Source organism: Bos javanicus, chromosome 13, assembly GCF_032452875.1.
Source record: "Bos javanicus breed banteng chromosome 13, ARS-OSU_banteng_1.0, whole genome shotgun sequence".
NCBI lineage: Eukaryota > Metazoa > Chordata > Mammalia > Artiodactyla > Bovidae > Bos > Bos javanicus.
The window spans coordinates 16537566-16554452 of NC_083880.1; the positions used below are offsets into that span (position 1 = coordinate 16537566).

Below are 16887 nucleotides of genomic sequence, written 5' to 3' on the forward strand. Positions count from 1 at the left end.
GCTTTTAAAAGTTTTAAAGTTTCACTTTCCATATTATCCAAAAAATACTGAAAGTTTCATACTGTGTGATAGGGCCTTAGGTAATCTAGCTATAATTCAGCAATAGTGGTAGGCTCTGACTTACTTAGTATGACAATCTCTAGGTGGAGAAGGTGATGGCACCCCACTCCAGCACTCTTGCCTGGAAAATCCCATGGATGGAGGAGCCTGGTGGGCTGTAGTCCATGCGGTCGCTAGGAGTCGGACACAACTGAGCGACTTCATTTTCACTTTTCACTTTCAGGCATTGGAGAAGGAAATGGCAACCCACTCCAGTGTTCTTGCCTGGAGAATCCCAGGGACGGGGGAGCCTGGTGGGCTGCCGTCTTTGGGGTCGCACAGAGTCGGACACGACTGAAGCGACTTAGCAGCAGCAGCTGCCTGTAAAAGGTACCTTGGCTAGAATTTCAGTAGCTCTATTAAATGCTTAAATATTTCTGTAGGATACATAAATTCTAACTTATTGTACGTTTGGGGTGGCCAAGTCAGTCACCATGGATTTGGTTCCATTGCTCCCCTCTTATTTGAAAAGAAGATAAACAGAAGGCTATTTGTTTCTTGTGATTCCACGCAAATCACTTGGAATATCTGCTTTCTAGTTTTTCACTGATTTAAAAATTCTTTCAAGCATTTTGAAACAAACAACAACCTTTATCTCTTCCCATTCTTCAAGATTCAGTTATTTAAGCTTTTAGTAAATGATTATCATGATTTTATTACACCAGTAACTCAGCCTAACATTTTCTACAACTAATCTTTGAGAAAAGCATTTCAATATTTAGGTTTCCTTGGTGTTGTTTAGTCCCAAAGTTCTGTCCAACTCTTTTGCAACCCCATGGACCATAGCACCCCAGTCTCCCCTGTTCGTGGGGTTTCCCAGGTAAGAATACTGGAGTGAGCTGCCATTTCTCCTTCAGGGGAGCTACACAACCCAGGGATTGAACCAGTGTCTCCTGTATTGGCAGGTGGATTCTTTACCACTGACCCACCTGGAAAGTTCCTTAGGCAGAGATAATACAATTGATAAAGATTCCAAAAATTAGCAAAAACCATAATACTGATTAATGTGCCTGTTTATTTTGACAGTATTATGATTATATTTCTATTGAGTAAAAAGCTCTGTGCAATTGGAAAAATACTTCAGAGTGACATTATCAGGTGTGACTTTTTTTTTCAGATTAAAAAAGACAACAAGAAAGCACATTAGAAAAATGATAGCCTTAGGTTCGAGCTGTTTTAGTCTGGAAATGGAAGAAATACTACCACATTTACTGATACTTGACATGTGTCCATCAGTTAGAAAGGAGGGCAAAGGTACATAGCAAAATGTGATTTCAATCAGTGGCTCGAGGCATCCAACAAAAAGATTTTGACCTTACAGTGTCTCCTCCCAAGGATGCTGTGCAAGCAGGTATTTTCTTCACAAAGACCAAAAGCAGTCACTGTTCAAAACCAACATGGCTAAGTTGAAAAATATCAGCAACATCTGTGAATTTCTCTGCAAACCCATCAGCAGGAGCCAAGAAGTAATTTAACAACCAAGTGAGCAAAGTAAATGACTCTAAAGAGAGCTCCTTTATGCAGAAAGGACTTTGGGTGCTGATGCAATCAATCTCTCAGGGTGCCCCACTGAGTTTGCAGTTTCTTCCCCAAATGTCAGGCCAAGTATTGTGACTGCTGCTGTTACCACCTGGGTCTGAATGTCTCCTGCTTTCTACCACCCATCGCTACTCCATTCAAAGAGGATGTCTCCACGTCTCCCAAGCAGATTGTCAACTTTCCCAGCTTCTTGTCTTTGTTTGTGCTATTGCCTCTTCGTAGAATGAGTTGCGTTTATTTCTCCCCTTGGAGGAAGCCTACTTCTTCTCCCAGATCTTATTCATGGCATCATCTCCCCTTGGAAGGATTTCTACTCACTCTGCCTGCCAGAGGCACATTAGAGTGGGATAATTAGAGTGTTAGTCACTCAGTTATGTCGGCTCTTTGCAACCCCATGGACTGCAGCCCGCCAGGCTCCTCTGTCCATGGGATTTCCCAGGCAAGAATACTGGGATGGCTTGCCATTTCCTTCTCCATGGGCTCTTCCTGACCCAGGGATCGAACCCAAATCTCCTGCATTGCAGGCAGATTCTTTACCATCTGAGCTATCAGGGAGCACATTATAGAACAGTAATGTATCTCATGTTATAGACTTCATCGTGTCTCCCCTCCCCATAATTCATATGTTGAAGTCCTAGCTCTCCAGGGTCTCAGAATGTAATTGCACTTGGAGACAGAGATGATTAAGTCAAATGAAGTTAGCAAGGTGGGCTCTAATCCCATAGGACTGGAGTCCTTGTGAGAAGAGATCGCTCTGCACAGACCATGTGAAGGCACAGGGATAAAGCGGCCACCTACCAGCCAAGGAGAGAAACCAGCCCTGCTGACACCAGGAGTTTGGACTTTGTCGCCACAACGGTGACAGACACATTTCTGTTGTTTAAGGTGCATATGTGTGGTACATTGACACCCTAGTGAGAAATGGAATATTTCCGGCCGTATCAGTAAACAAACGCATCACAGTCGTCAGCACTTGCAGCCCCTACAGACAGTGAGCCGGTGAGCCCTGAGGGGACTCAGGAAGGATAGAGTACCTGCCACCTAGCAGCCATAAGACTCTAGGCACGCCTAAGGTGAGCCCTGAGGAAACTCAGGATATGAAAACACAGCCCCAGATAGCTGAGGTGCATAGTAAAGGAATGATTTCTGGAAGCCCAGACTCTTGCATCTTCCTGTACTTAGAAAAGCGCTAAATTCCTTAACTTGGGATATCTGGTTTTAATCAACAAAAGTCTTTTGATGTTCAGACTATCTGCCCTTTGTTGCAAAACTTCTGTATAACCTGGCTCCCCCCTCGCCTCCTTGGAGGATTTCTTTCAGTTACTTGAGAGACTGCCTCCTGGACTTGAAGTTTCCACCAAATAAAACATAATGCCCAACTTTTAGGTTGTAATTATTTTTAAGGTCCATACTAGCAACCTACTTCTTTCTAGCTCCTTCCACTAGAATATCAGGGACTATGCTCATCTCCACAATATATAGTCTGTAAGTATTGGTGATTTTAGTTAAAGTTCATTATAGAGAAAAATAACACGTGGTATGGTTGGAAGGGAAGTGAGAGTTGGATTGTGAAGGCTGCTAACTGCTGAAGGAATTTCCAGAGGCTTTATCTGAGATATGATCACATGTATTTTTAGACCAATAAGTCAAGTGTCAAAAAGTTGGGTTGTTGTTCACTCAGTCATGTTTGACTCTTTGGGACCCCATGGACTGCAGCATGCGAGGCTTGCCTGTCCTTCACTGTCTCTCCGAGTTTGCTAAACTCATGTCTATTGACTCAGTGATGCCATCTGACTATCTCATCCTCTGTTGCCCCCTTCTCCTCCTGCCCTCAATCTTTCACAGCATCAGGGTTGTTTCCAATGAGTCAGCTCTTTGCATCAGGTGGCCAAAGTTTGGAGCTTCAGCATCAGTCCTTCCAATGAATATTCAAGGTTGATTTCCTTTAGTACTGACTGGTTAGATCTTCTTGCTGTCCAGGGGACTCTCAAGAGCTTTTTTCCCAACAGCACAGCTCAAAATCATCAATTCTTCAGCACTCAGTCTTCTTTATGGGCCAACTCTCACATCCATACATGACTACTGGAAAACCCATAGATTTGACTATATGAACCTTGTTGGCAAAGATATGTCTCTGCTTTTCTAAAAAGCAGGGAAGTTTTTGCTATTGTCTGGTCTAAGGATGAAGAGACTGAGCCAGAGCAGCACAGAGGAAGAGAAAAGTAGGCATATGTGTGAAAGATGACCAGAGGCACAACCCACAGAACTCGATCCCTGGAATAGAAGAAGCAAAGCAGAGAAAAGAAACAGGGGAACTGAAAAGCACTCTGGAATGTCCAGCTTGGAGGGCTGGATGGGTGGTGAACCGACTAATCAAGACAGATGTACTGGAGGAGAGTCAGACTTGGAGGCGAGACTAGGAGGGTACTGAGGTCTAGGTAGGTGTTAGTTTTGAGATGCCTACAGGTGTTCAGACGGGCCATTCCAGTAAAGAGCTAGACACTTAGAAACCAATAATGAGCTTTTCCAAACTCGACAGCATCTAGAGGATAAGAATCTGAAATCATCTGGGTGTCATTTGGGGGGCTCTGAAGAGCTCTGGTACTACAGTTCCTTGGGTCTCAATGCAGAAAAGAATTCAGTGAGAGGTGAAGTGATGTATTAGAATAGGACACTTGTGAAGTTTTCAAGGGGAAGGTGAGAACTGCTGTGCCTGGAAACTTCGTGGGTTACAGTTTTATAATCAAAGGGAAAGTGGGGAGGGGGAGAAGAAGTTCTTTTTCTTGAATAGACATCATGCTTCCAACATCAGTTCCTCCTCCAGGTTGAGTAGGTGAGTTTTCTTGTTCCCACGTGGTAGAGCTAGGTTGACAAATCATTGTTTTCTAATGTGTGCAGAGAGCATGCCTGAGAACAGTAACTATCTCACTGGGCAGGATGTGGGTCTCATGCCACCATTGTTTTATTGTCTGGGGGGCCTGTCTCTCATTTCTGTTGCATGATTTTGTTGCTAAGCAAGCCTGCTTGGTTTTGTGGTTAAGCAAACCTGCTTTCTCAAGTAATCATTAACTTACAGGGGTCTCCCATATTTTTCTACTTACAAGCCCCTAGTGGGATTAACTATTTAATCATCTACTTGGTCCCTTTACTCTGTCCCTATCAAAGCTATGCATCAGACACTCTTGCAGGGCTCTTAGATCTGCAAGAAAGAGAACAGAAGAAATCGCCTTGCAGAATCTGTTCTGCGGACAGCCGGTAGCACCAGTTCCACATGCGTATGCTTGGTAGGTGGGGACGCAATTTCCACTCCTTGCATTTCCTCCCAAGTGCGGTTAATACTCATCCTTCCAGGTGCTCTGCCCCTTCACTGTTATGACTTTAAAAATAGTCACAACCTAAAAGTTGAGAGTTATGTTTTATTTGGTGGGAATTTTTAGGCCTTCAAGCAGGAGAGAGAGCATCTCAAGTAACCCTTGGGAGAACTGCTCTGAGGAGGTGGGGGTTCAGAGTGGAGGAGTGAGGTGATACAGAAGTTTGCAACAAAGGGCAGGTAGTGTGAACATCCAAAGTATTTTGTGAGTTAAAGAAAACCAGATACCCCAAGTGAAGGAATTTAGCACTTTTTTATGTATGGGAAGACGCAAAAGTCTGGGCTCACTGAAATCATTGCTTTGATATACTCCTCAGCTCTTTGGGGCTGGTATCCTGGGTTTTCACCTTCTGGGTTTCCTCAGGGCTCATCTTAGGGCATGGCTGCAGTCTGATGCCTGCTTGGTTGTTTGAGTCAGTCACTTCTGACTCTTTGCAACCCCGTGGACTGTAGCACACCAGGCTTCCCTGTCCTTCACCATCTCCCAGAGCTTCCTCAAACTCATGCCCATTGAGTCGGTGATGCCATCCAACCATCTCATCCTCTGTCATCCCCTTCTCCTCCCGCCTTCAATCTTTCCCAGCATCAGGGTCTTTTCTAATGAGTCAGTTCTTCACATCAGGTGGCCAAAGTATTGTAGCTTCAGCCTCAGCACCAGCCCCTCCAATGAATATTCAGGACTGATTTCCTTTAGGATTGACTGGTTAGATCTCCTTGCAGTCCAAGGGACTCTCAAGAGTCTTCTCTGACACCACAGTTCAAGCATCAATTCTTTGACACTCAGCCTTTTTTTATGGTCCACATCTCATATCCATACACGATTACTGGGAAAACCATAGCTTGGATTAGACAGACCTTTGTAGGCAAAGTAATGTCTCTGCTTTTTAATACACTGTCTAGATTTGTCAAAGCTTTTCTTCCAAGGAGCAAGCATCTTTTAATTTCATGGCTGCAATCACCGTCTACAGTGATTTTGGAGCCCAAGAAAATAAAGTCTGTCACTGTTTCCTTTGTTTCCCCATCTATTTGCCATGAAGTGATGGGACCAGGCACCATGATCTTAGTTTTTTGAATATTGAGTTTTAAGCCAACTTCTTCACTCTTCTCTTTTCACCTTCATCAAGAGCCTCTTTAGTCCCTCTTTGCTTTCTGCCATAAAGGTGGTGTCATCTGTGTATCTGGGGTTATTGATATTTCTCCTGGCGATCTTGGTGGCTGCTAGATGACACGTATTCTTTGTTTCCTTCCTGAGTTTGCTCAGGGCTCACCTTTGGTGGTGGCTGCAATTGCCAATGAGTGTCACATCCTTTGTTTACTGATATGGGAGGCAGCATTCCATTTCTCACCACTTATTTGTCTTATTTGTTCAGAACTCAGATGAGAGAAGGCAGTAATATTTATCAGGGCACCTTAAGATTCCCTCAGCAGATTCCTGGGTGCAGGGTAAGCAGTGGGTTTGTGTACCAGGGTCTCCAGTCCTAAAGGATAATGTGTACATTCTTCCTGGCTACATGGTCTCCATGCTTGATTCCAGAGCCTTCCTAGAACATACATGAGCTAAAAAGAAAAAAAAAATCTTCAATAAATGTCTGTTCTACTTAAATTAGCTCTAACTAGTGTTTTTTAACCCTGTGCCAAATGATATGAAATATGGTCACCCTGGCTAGAACAGATAAATGGTGAGTTGTGTTGATTCTAGAAAAAAAATTATGGAGGATTTTAAGGGGTAAAGACAGAGCCAATGAGTAGTCAACATCCCGTCTTAGGGAGAGAGTGCATACAGTAACAATAGAAGGTTTTTAGTTCTCTAGAGAGGCATATACTTATATAAACAATGGGTATAGCATTGGCCATGATTGTGGTACAGTTTTTTGTTGTTTTGTTTCATAAGGGGACCATTTTTAGTCTTTTATTGAATTTGTTACAATATTGCTTCCATTTTATGTTTTGGCTTTTTGACCATGAGGCATGTGGGATCTCAGTTCCCTGACCAGGAACTGAATGTGCACCCTCTGCGTTGGAAGGCAAAATCTTAACCAGTGGGCTACCACGGACATCCCTGTGGTACAGTTTTATGAATTCTTTCCCAAAACTTTTTAGACAGATACTTTAGAATCCAGATTTTCTTTCTTTTTAATTTTAGGAAAGCTACATATGCCCCCTCCCCTGTGAGGTCTGGGGCAAAATTCTATAATTGAATATTCACATTAAGTGGAATTGAGGCTACAAATAGACTCATGTCACTTTACTAAATGAGTAAAAACTCATTGATTTGGCATCAAACTTATGAAAACTACTGGCAGTTCTCTGAGGTTTGGGAATTTCTTAAGCTGTGGTTACTTATCTATCTCCGTACTAAATTTACTCTCACCTCCACTCACTCATAGCTGACCTGGACTGCATTTCCCAAGAACCTTTCCTTCTGGTAAGAGGATGAAGTAACCAGCTGATGACACTAATCCCAACAGTCTCGGCAATAATATTTCCCAGAGTAAGTTTATATTCTTAAACCTTGCCTTGACATGTAAGAATAAATCTATCCAACTGCCCACTTGACCATTACAAGTGTATATCTAAGGCTTCTCCAATGAATGGGACCAAATGTGACCAAAATAGAGCTCTGAATTTCATTCCCATCACAGTCAGGGGCACCATCATTCATCCAGGTGAGGAAGCAAAATCTACAAGACAATCACCTTCGTCCTGTCATTCAGTGCCTACATTGAACGCATAAGCCCCACGTGTGGGCTTGAGTTATACACTGGCATGTATTTCTCTTTCCCAGATTATTATTATTTTTAATGGGAGTCTAGTTACCTTACAGTGTTAATTTCTGCTATACGGCAAAGTGAATCAGCCACACGGTATACACATATCCTCTCTTCCTTGGATTCATCTCCCATTTAGGTCACCCAGAGCACTGAGTAGAGTTCCCTATGCTATACAGTCTGTGCTCATTAGTTATCTATTTCATACATAGTATCAATAGTGTACATATGTCAATTCCTATCTCCCAATCCATGCCACCCACTCTTTCCCTTTGGGTACTCTTAATGTTTGTTCGTTACATCTGTGTTTCTGTTTCAACTCTGCAAAGAAGTTCATCTGTACCATCCAAGATTATTTTTAAACCTCTCCCACTCCAAGCCTTCCCTAACTGGGTCCACTGGAACTCCAGTCAATCAAGAGAAAGTTCCCTTCACTCCTTGACCATTTCTGCACACGTGTTTTTCACTTCCTTGGATGTCTTCTGAGGACCCGCCTCACTGGAAGTCTTCTCAAGCAGTCGTTGCTTTTTCCTCTTTGATACCCTTCATGCCATGGGGTCTTGGGGCTGGTAGATACTCTACTTATTCCGCACGTTGTTTTCCAAACAACCTTCTCTTCTGCCTCCCCAAAACTCCCTCTGTTTGAATTTTATGCCAGCAGATATTACCCTGACCCAATTTCCCCTCCTTCGTGCCTTTATCCATCGTTGTCTCTGCGACACTGTCCCAAACCCCTTGGGTCTTTTAGGTCCTCTCTTGCTTTCATTTCTCTAACAATATTTCTGCCTTTGTTCTGCATCCATGTAAGAGATCCTTCTACTGTGCTCTCAGTTCCTTGGCTTTCTCCTCCTATTTTCTCATCCTTTAAACTAACTCATCCCATGGCCCTCCTCTTGACCTTGTCATTACAAATAACTTCAAGCCTTCCAGTTCTTGACCATCAATGTCTGACTTTCTAGATCACTCCTTCCAGTATTCTTGCTCCAACCAACCTTGCAAACCTTGCCAATGTAGGATCTTCAATCCACGTATCATTCCACCATCTTTTACCATCCTTCTTCCCCTCACATCCCAACATTGACTTATTACTGGTTTTTATGGAGGTGATTGGATTCCAATTTTCTGGAGGGAAAGCATTCCATTTAAAATATATGCTCTTTGTTTTTATCTGTAAACATATTAAATACTTCCTATGATGAGAAAGGACTAATTCAATTTAGTGTTTTCAGATCTAGTGTACAACAATGTGATGATCATTAACAACATGATATTGTAGGAACTTCCCTGGTGGTCCAATGGTTAAGAATCTGCCTTCCAATGCAGGGAACACAGATTCCATCCCTGGTCTGGGAACTAAGATCCCATATGCTATGGGGTAATTAAGCCCAGGTACCACAGCTAGAGAAGCCCTTGTGCCTCATCGAAGACCCAGCACAGCCAGAAAAATAAAAAACCAATAGGCTATTGTATATATATATCAAGCCATCATATAGTATACCTTTCAGTTCAGCTCAGTCGCTCAGTCACATCCGACTCTTCGCGACCCCATGGACTGCAGCACACCAGGCTTCCCTGTCCATCACCATCTCCTGGAGCTTGCTCAAACTGATGTCCATTGAGTCAGTGGTATCGTCCAACCATCTCATGGTTCATGTATATACCTTAAATATACACAATTTTTAATTGTCAACTCCACCTCAATAAAGTGGTGGGGATAGGAAATACATATATAAAAAATAAAGCATTTGCTCTTTGTCCTTATTTGTAAATGGATTAACTGCTTCTTATGATAGGAAAGGACTCATTAAATCTACAGCCATTCCATTCTTTCACATAAATATATGTGAAAATATTTCATATTTCACAATGTATTGTGATTAGCTACCTTTAATTAATTCATCTATATAACAAATCTTGCTTGAATGACTTCCATGTGCCACGTTGTTGGAGATACGATAGAACACAAAACAGAAAAAATAATCCTTCCTGGCTTGGGGTTTATGTTCCAGAAAGATGAAACTGAGAAGGGGACTAGGGAGAGGTGAAGGGCAGAGGGACACGCAGCAATAGTGTGGGTGGATGGATGGGGAGGGTGCTCTTATGGCTGTGATTTTAAACAGGGCCATCAGGGAAATGCTCATTGAGAAAGTGATGATGAGACCAAAACCCGAAGGAAGTTTGTGCAGACATCCAGAGCTGAGGGTTGTCTGGTATGGGAGGGAACGCGCTGAGGCCCGTGTGGCCAGGCTGAGTGGTGAGGATGACTCAGAGAGGGGCCTGGAGAGCAGGGCTGGGGCAGATGTCAGAGAAAGGTGCCCCTGGAAGGCTGGGCTGAAGGAGCAGCATATGTGATGTGGGCAGCAAGGGGGTCCTTCCAGCCATCATGCAAGGACAGGCTGCAGGGGCCCCTGGCAGCCCTGCATTGACACAGACGCAGGTCTCATCACACACGTCTGTGCTCCTGTCTAAACACATACTTGTTGATACCATCTCGCTCTGTGGCAGATAAGAGCCTGGCAGAGGTGGAACAGCCCACTCTGCTTTCTTGTTCTGTGTCTCTGTTCCCTCTGAGGCTGAATGCGCATGTGAAAATCACTTCTGTCTGTTCCTCTTGACACGCTACAGAGCCGCACATACCATATTCTTCTTTGATTGTGATGGGTAAGGCAACCAGAAGAAAAACATTTCAATTATCATGTACCTCTTCCTCCATTTATGCATCTTTCTCTGGCAGCTTTCAGTTCAGTTCAGTTCAGTCGCTCAGTCATGTCCGACTCTTTGTGACCCCATGGCAGCTTTAGCAGATGGCTTCTTAAAACAATGCATGAGATTTAGTCAAGAGTGGTTTCCCCTCACTGCTAGTCCTCCAAACATCTGAAAAGCGGATTTCCAAGGTCAAAATGGCAGTGTCTTATGAAAGTGTCCTATGAAAACAGAATCTGCACAAGGCTTACTTGTATCTCTAATAGTTTTCGATGGTTCCATTTCAGAAAATCCAGAGGGTGTTTTTGTCTGCTTGTTTGTGGTTTTCTTATTTTGTTTTTTTGGTTGTTTACTGCTTGCATTTCCTTCTGATACACTGAAATTCAGACATGGGCTCACATCATAAACTTAGCTGATGTTCTTTACACATTTACTGAAGAGTTCGTTCATTTCAGATGAGACTCAGCTGATCACAGTGGAAGGTGGAACCCTTGTTGAAAACAACCATGAAGATAAAACGCTAGATCGAGGAAGAGCTGTTGTGAGCAGACCAACTTGCTTCAAGATGGGCTCTGATAAGAAACACTCAGAGCTACTTGGGAAATGGGAAGGGCCCCCTAGAAAGATATTTTCTCCCAACTTCCCAGAATTTGAATTTAAAAAGTGGCCGCTTAAAAACATACTGGAGGATGGGAAACGCCCAGGACACTAACACCTCTGCCATTCTGTGTCTACAACACTATTCTCATGGCAACAGATGTCATCAGGCCCCATTTTCCAACAGCTTCTAAATGTGCAATGAGTAACAGTGCTCTTCTCGAGAAAAAAACTCTTCTAACACAGGTTTTCACTGTTAAAGGAACTCCTCGCAAACACTCTGAGCTACACTTTTTCTATTTTCTAGTGGAAATTATAACCACAGGTTACCATGTTTTCTTTCCTGTGTTTGAAAACCACATGTGTTTGAGTGAAAACATGAAGGTGAATAATGAAATGGAAGACTTAAGTATACCAGATACCTGTCACTGGAGACAAAAACATCTTTTTTTCTGAGGGCTTCATCTGATGCAAGAAATCCTAGTATGTTGAAAAGGGAACTCTGAGTCTTGTCAATCTCAGCCGAATACAAATCACAGTTAATCATCCAGAAAAAAAAAAAAGAAAAACAGTGACAGACTTTATTTTCTTGGGCTCCAAAATCACTGTAGATGGTGACTGCAGCCAGGAAAGAAACAGATACTTGCTCCTTGGAAGAAAAGCTATGAGAAATCTAGACAGTGTACTAAAAACCAGAAACATCACTTTGCCAACAAAGGTCCGTCTAGTCAAGGCTATGGTTTTTCCAGTGGTCATGTATAGATGTGAGAGTTGGACCATAAAGAAGGCTGAGCACCAAAGAATTGATGTTTTTGAACTGCGGTGTTGGAGAAGACTGTTGAGAGTCTCTTGAACAGCCTGGAGATCAAACCAGTCAACTCTAAAGGAAATCTATCCTGAATATTCATTGGAAGGACTGACATGAAACTCCAGTACTTTGGCCACCTGATGTGAAGAGCTGAAACTCGTTGGAAAAGACCCTGATGCCGGGAAAGATTGAGGGCAGGAGGAGAAGGGGGTGGCAGAGGATGAGATGATTGGATGGCATCATCACTTCAATGGATATGAATTTGAGCAAGCTCCTGGAGATGGTGAAGGACAGAGACTTAACACTGACCACCAACAATGAGAAAGTATAGCTATTTGTCAGAATGAGGTTATTTTGTAGCTTACAGATGCTTTTAACTGAAAGGCACATTACCTGGTCCATCACTGCATTTTAGAGCTGGGGAAATTGAGCTCCAGAGAGGTGGTGGGACTCCCCTTATCCACTGGCTTGCCAATGATGAAGCTTAGGCATGCATCTGGAATTTTATTTCTCTGAAATCCATAAGCTTTGCACACACCACCCTTTCTCTCCTCGTAATATAGGAGATGCGCTATTAGAAAGGTTTGGGAATGTGATGAGTGCTTACTGGGGAACTTTCACATGCTTTATTGAAATGAACTCATCCTTATAAGGTAGGAAAATGAAACAGAGAAGTGTAAAATGTAAAAAGTGCGGTAAAAAGTCCTATATGAGCAGGAATTTTCAATGTCCTGGGAAGACTTTGATATCAGGATTTAGCCACTATTGAAAGTAAAGAAGGGGTTTCCCTGGTGGCTCAGACAGTAACGAATCTGCCTGCAATGCAGAGACCTGGTCTCTGGATCAGGAAGATCCCCTGGAGAAGGGAATGGCTACTCACTCCAGTATTCAAAGGTGATGATGCTTCTTGAAGGCTGAGAGTCAGAAACTAAATATGTTGACATTTACACTTTTCTAAATGCATGGCTTGAAAATTCTATTTCTCTGGCTTCCTCAGCAACACGAGGAATGCTCCCCAGGACCTCACTGACCCACTGTCACAGGAGGCATCCTGATAGAGGTTTGCATGTGGGGTGAAGGCTGGAGGCCGGCTGGCCAGCCAGGAGCCTGCAGTCCATTTGAACCTGGACCTCGTGGACCTTCCTTCCACCCTGTGTGCTTTCTCAAACCACACCCCTCTCTGCTCTCAGCCTACCTGGTGCCTCAGGGTGGCTGCTCCTTGGAAGATTCCATTCTGCACTGATCCTGGATCTGGCTGTTGAGGAAACACAATGGACTGTCTGAGTAGTATGTACCTGATGAAAAAGCACGGAGGGTCCAGGCCATGAGATAACTAGTATCCAAATAACAAACCACAGATGAAACTGGTTCTTCATGAGCAAAGAAATATTTGAAAAAACGATAATATAAGAAAGTGGGTATTATCCAAAGGATATAAGAGCCTATCCATCTTCAGTCTAGCAACACATCTTTCAAAATAAACATTTCCTGCTCCTTAAATTAAAAAGCATGATTAAGTACAGTTGAATAATTCAGAAGCCAAGCAGACAAATTTTTAGTATCCAGTCTTCCTATGTCATTTTCTTTATTAACTCTCAGGATCTCTATCATTAGAAGCCTTATCTTTAATTACCTCAAGTAGAGGTTATCCAAATGATTCTTTATTGTCTTTTTTAATATTTTACGCCAGTTATTTCATGATGCTTTAATTTCATAAACATGCTACCTCCAAAAAGCAATGCTGATGGGCCACAATGTTCAGTAGGACTAGAATTTCTGCAAGACACGCACACACAGAGAAAGAAAGAGAGACAAGACTACTGTGAAATCAAAAGGTTAGAGAAGCCTCACGGAGGAAGAGAAGCCTAGAATTAGAGCAGTGAGGGTCCAAAATCTTCCATCTTGTCTAACTCCCTCCATCATCAAACAAGAAAAAAGGACTCGGAAAATAATCAGTGAGTTGTTTGAGGTCACAGTGTCCTTGAGCTTAACTTGTTGGCATGTTGGACAGTTCAGAGAGAGAGACAGAGAGGGATAGAGAGAGAGTGACAGAGATACATAGAGACAATGAAAACCAGAGGCAGAGAGAGAAAGAAGTCTGCCACATGGTCTGCATTCACAGGGCTGGTGAATTCTCCATCACCTGGGACCCCAAACCTATTTCTGGCTACAAAGGACTTTGTGAATAGGATAATAATATGTTCTGCTTTAAAAAACCCTATTTACATTCAAGTTTACTAAACTGAAAAAAAGAAAACAAAACAGTTTACCGCTTCTTCTTCCACCCCCTGAACTGTCAGCCTATATCTATGGGTTTAGTATTTTTTGTTTTTCACGTTCCACATAGGAGATAGATCATATGGTATTTGTCTTTCTCTGACTTACATCACTTAGCATATGCCTTTGAAGTTGTCCAGCTACGTTGTCACAAATAGCAAGATTTCATTCTTTTTTGTGGTTGAATAGTAGTCCATATATATTCCATTATATATATATATATATATAATATATAAAATATATATATAATATATAAAATATATATATATTTAGGCTTTCCAGGTGGCACTAGTGGTAAAGAGCCTACCTGCCAATGCAGGAGACATAGGAGAACTGGTTTCATCCCTGGGTTGGGAAGATCCCCTGGAGGAGGGCATGGCAACCTGCTCCAGTATTCTTGTCTGGAGAATCCCATGGACAGAGGAGCCTGGTGGGCCAAAGTCCATAGGGTTGCAGAGTCAGACATATACACACACACACACACTCACATATAGATCACCCATCTCCCCAGATGTAATAACTATGTAATAACTATTATCCTGACTCGTCATGGTATGAATTTCTTTGACCCATTTCTGAGCTTCGCGTAAGTGAAGTCACATAGTGTGTATTCTTTTAGACCTGGCTTCTTTCACTCCACATGACATTGTAAGATTTGTTCATGCTACAGCTTGTTTGTTACGTGGCCTTGTGAAATGTGGTACACTATGATTGATGTACAATTTAATTATGCATTCTATAGCTGATCACACTTGGGCTGTTTCCAACATGGGGTGGTAAACATGCTGTACACATCTTTTAGTGCACGTGTATATATATGTCTATGGGGCTTCCCTAGTGGCTCAGACAGTAAAGAGTCTGCCTGCAATGCAGGAGATCCAGGTTCAGTCCTTGAGTTGGGAAGATCCCCTGGAAAAGGGAATGGCTCACTCCAGTACTCTTGCCTGGAAAATCCCATGGATGGAGGAGCCTTGTAGGCTGCAGTCCATGAGGTCACTAAGAGTTGGACCCGACCGAAGCGACTTAGCAGCAGCAGCACCCACTCCAGTACCTTTGCCTGGAGAAGTCCATGGAGCCTAGCAGGCTACAGTCCATGGAGTCACATAAAGTCGGACACAAGTGAGTGACTAACACTCCATTATATCTATGGGTTGTATGCTATATACTCCTAGAATGCCTGGGTCATGGAGTCTGTGAATGTTCAGCTTTAGTTAATACTGCCAAACAGTCTCCCAAAGTTGTACTAATTTGCGTGAGAATTCCACTTTCTCCACATCCTCTCCATGATGTACATAATGAAGTCACTATGTTCAGAATTACAAAGTAGACATGGCATTTTTGAAAATTTCTTTCTTAGCTGAGAAATAGAAGGAAGAATTGAAGTTTGGAGCCATGCAAGAGGTCTCGATTCTATCTGAATGAAATCACAAGGGAAAAAGAAGGTGTGACTCTGCAAAAGGTAAGTAAAGAGAGTTTTGGGAAAACAAAAACATGTACGATAATTATTTAATTCTTTTTCACTCTTTGATACTCTATGGAACACGGAAAGGGTTATAAAAACCTCAAGAACCTACCTTTAAAGACTTTCAGTTGATTATTTGGTTTCCTTGCCACTGGTCCTCACTAAGCTCAAGGAGAGGTGGAAACTTGGGGATAACATTGTAGCAGCTGGAATGTGGGGGCACCTCTTGCTGTTTCACTCAGAACCCTCTTTAAGTTCTTAAGTCTTTTTAAGTTCCCTTGGCAGGTCAGGTCACATGACATGTTCTCAAGCAACGGTTTTCTTGTTTTTTGGCTTGGAGAGAAACTTTTTTTTAGTGTGATTACAATTTAATCCGATTTTCTGCAGCCCTTCGTTATTTATTTAATCTGGCAATTCAGTCTCAGTTGCCATCTCCTGACCAGAAGTTTTTCCTTATGGTTAGAAGTGCATGATCCAATTAGTAAACTAGGAGTTTTTCCTGCCAGTGAAAACTACTTAAAACAAGTTACATTTGAAAAAAATAAAATAAAATAAGCCATTCTGTGGAGTTACAAGGGCAGATTCGAACAATATCGTTTTTCTTTTTTCAAGGCAGGGGTCCCCAGCCTCTGGAATCTAATGCCTGATGATCTGAGGTGGAGCTGACACCATAATGATAGAAATAAAGTGCAAAATAAATGTCATGCACGTGAGTCATCACCTCACCCCTGTCTGTTGAAAAATTGTTTTCCACAAAACCAGTCCCTGGAACCAAAAGGGCTGGGGACTGCTGCGTTAAGGTACTTGGGGCAGGGGGATGGGTGTAATTTTTGTCATTTAGGAGAAACCCAAGTAGCTGGTCCTTTTTAGAGCAACAAGAGCCTTCCAGTCATCTGCCTAAAAGTCCTATTTGCAATTCTTTGACGAAACATCAGCAAATCAAGTAAAAGTCAAACCAGCAACTTTAAAAAAGACCCTGTGGACTGTGAACTACCAGTAGTGTGATACACAGAATTTCAGCTTCAGTCTCAAAATTTCTGCTGTCAGCCTTGACTAGGATAAGATACAAAAGGGTTAACAGCCATCTTTATATTCTGAGATTATGAGGACTTTAAAAGTTCTTTTATATACATTTTAATATTTTTTAAATTTTCCATAATGAATATTCACTATTCCTAATTACTTCGTAATTAGGCAACATGTAAAAGTTATTCTTAAAACAATCCCCTAAATTATAGATAAAAGCATATAAGGAAATATACCA

The 16887-nt window shown here is 42.3% G+C and overlaps 1 long non-coding RNA gene across 1 annotated transcript; it reads right to left on the reverse strand.

Moving 5' to 3' along the window:
- Positions 1-1094: 1094 nt before the first annotated feature.
- LOC133258976 (uncharacterized) lies at positions 1095-15912 on the reverse strand. Its single transcript, XR_009740220.1, has 5 exons — positions 15736-15912; positions 14469-14588; positions 13080-13139; positions 9275-9437; positions 1095-6565 (listed from the first exon to the last, which is right to left on the reverse strand). It is a non-coding gene; the product is annotated as an uncharacterized LOC133258976 (long non-coding RNA).
- Positions 15913-16887: the final 975 nt, after the last annotated feature.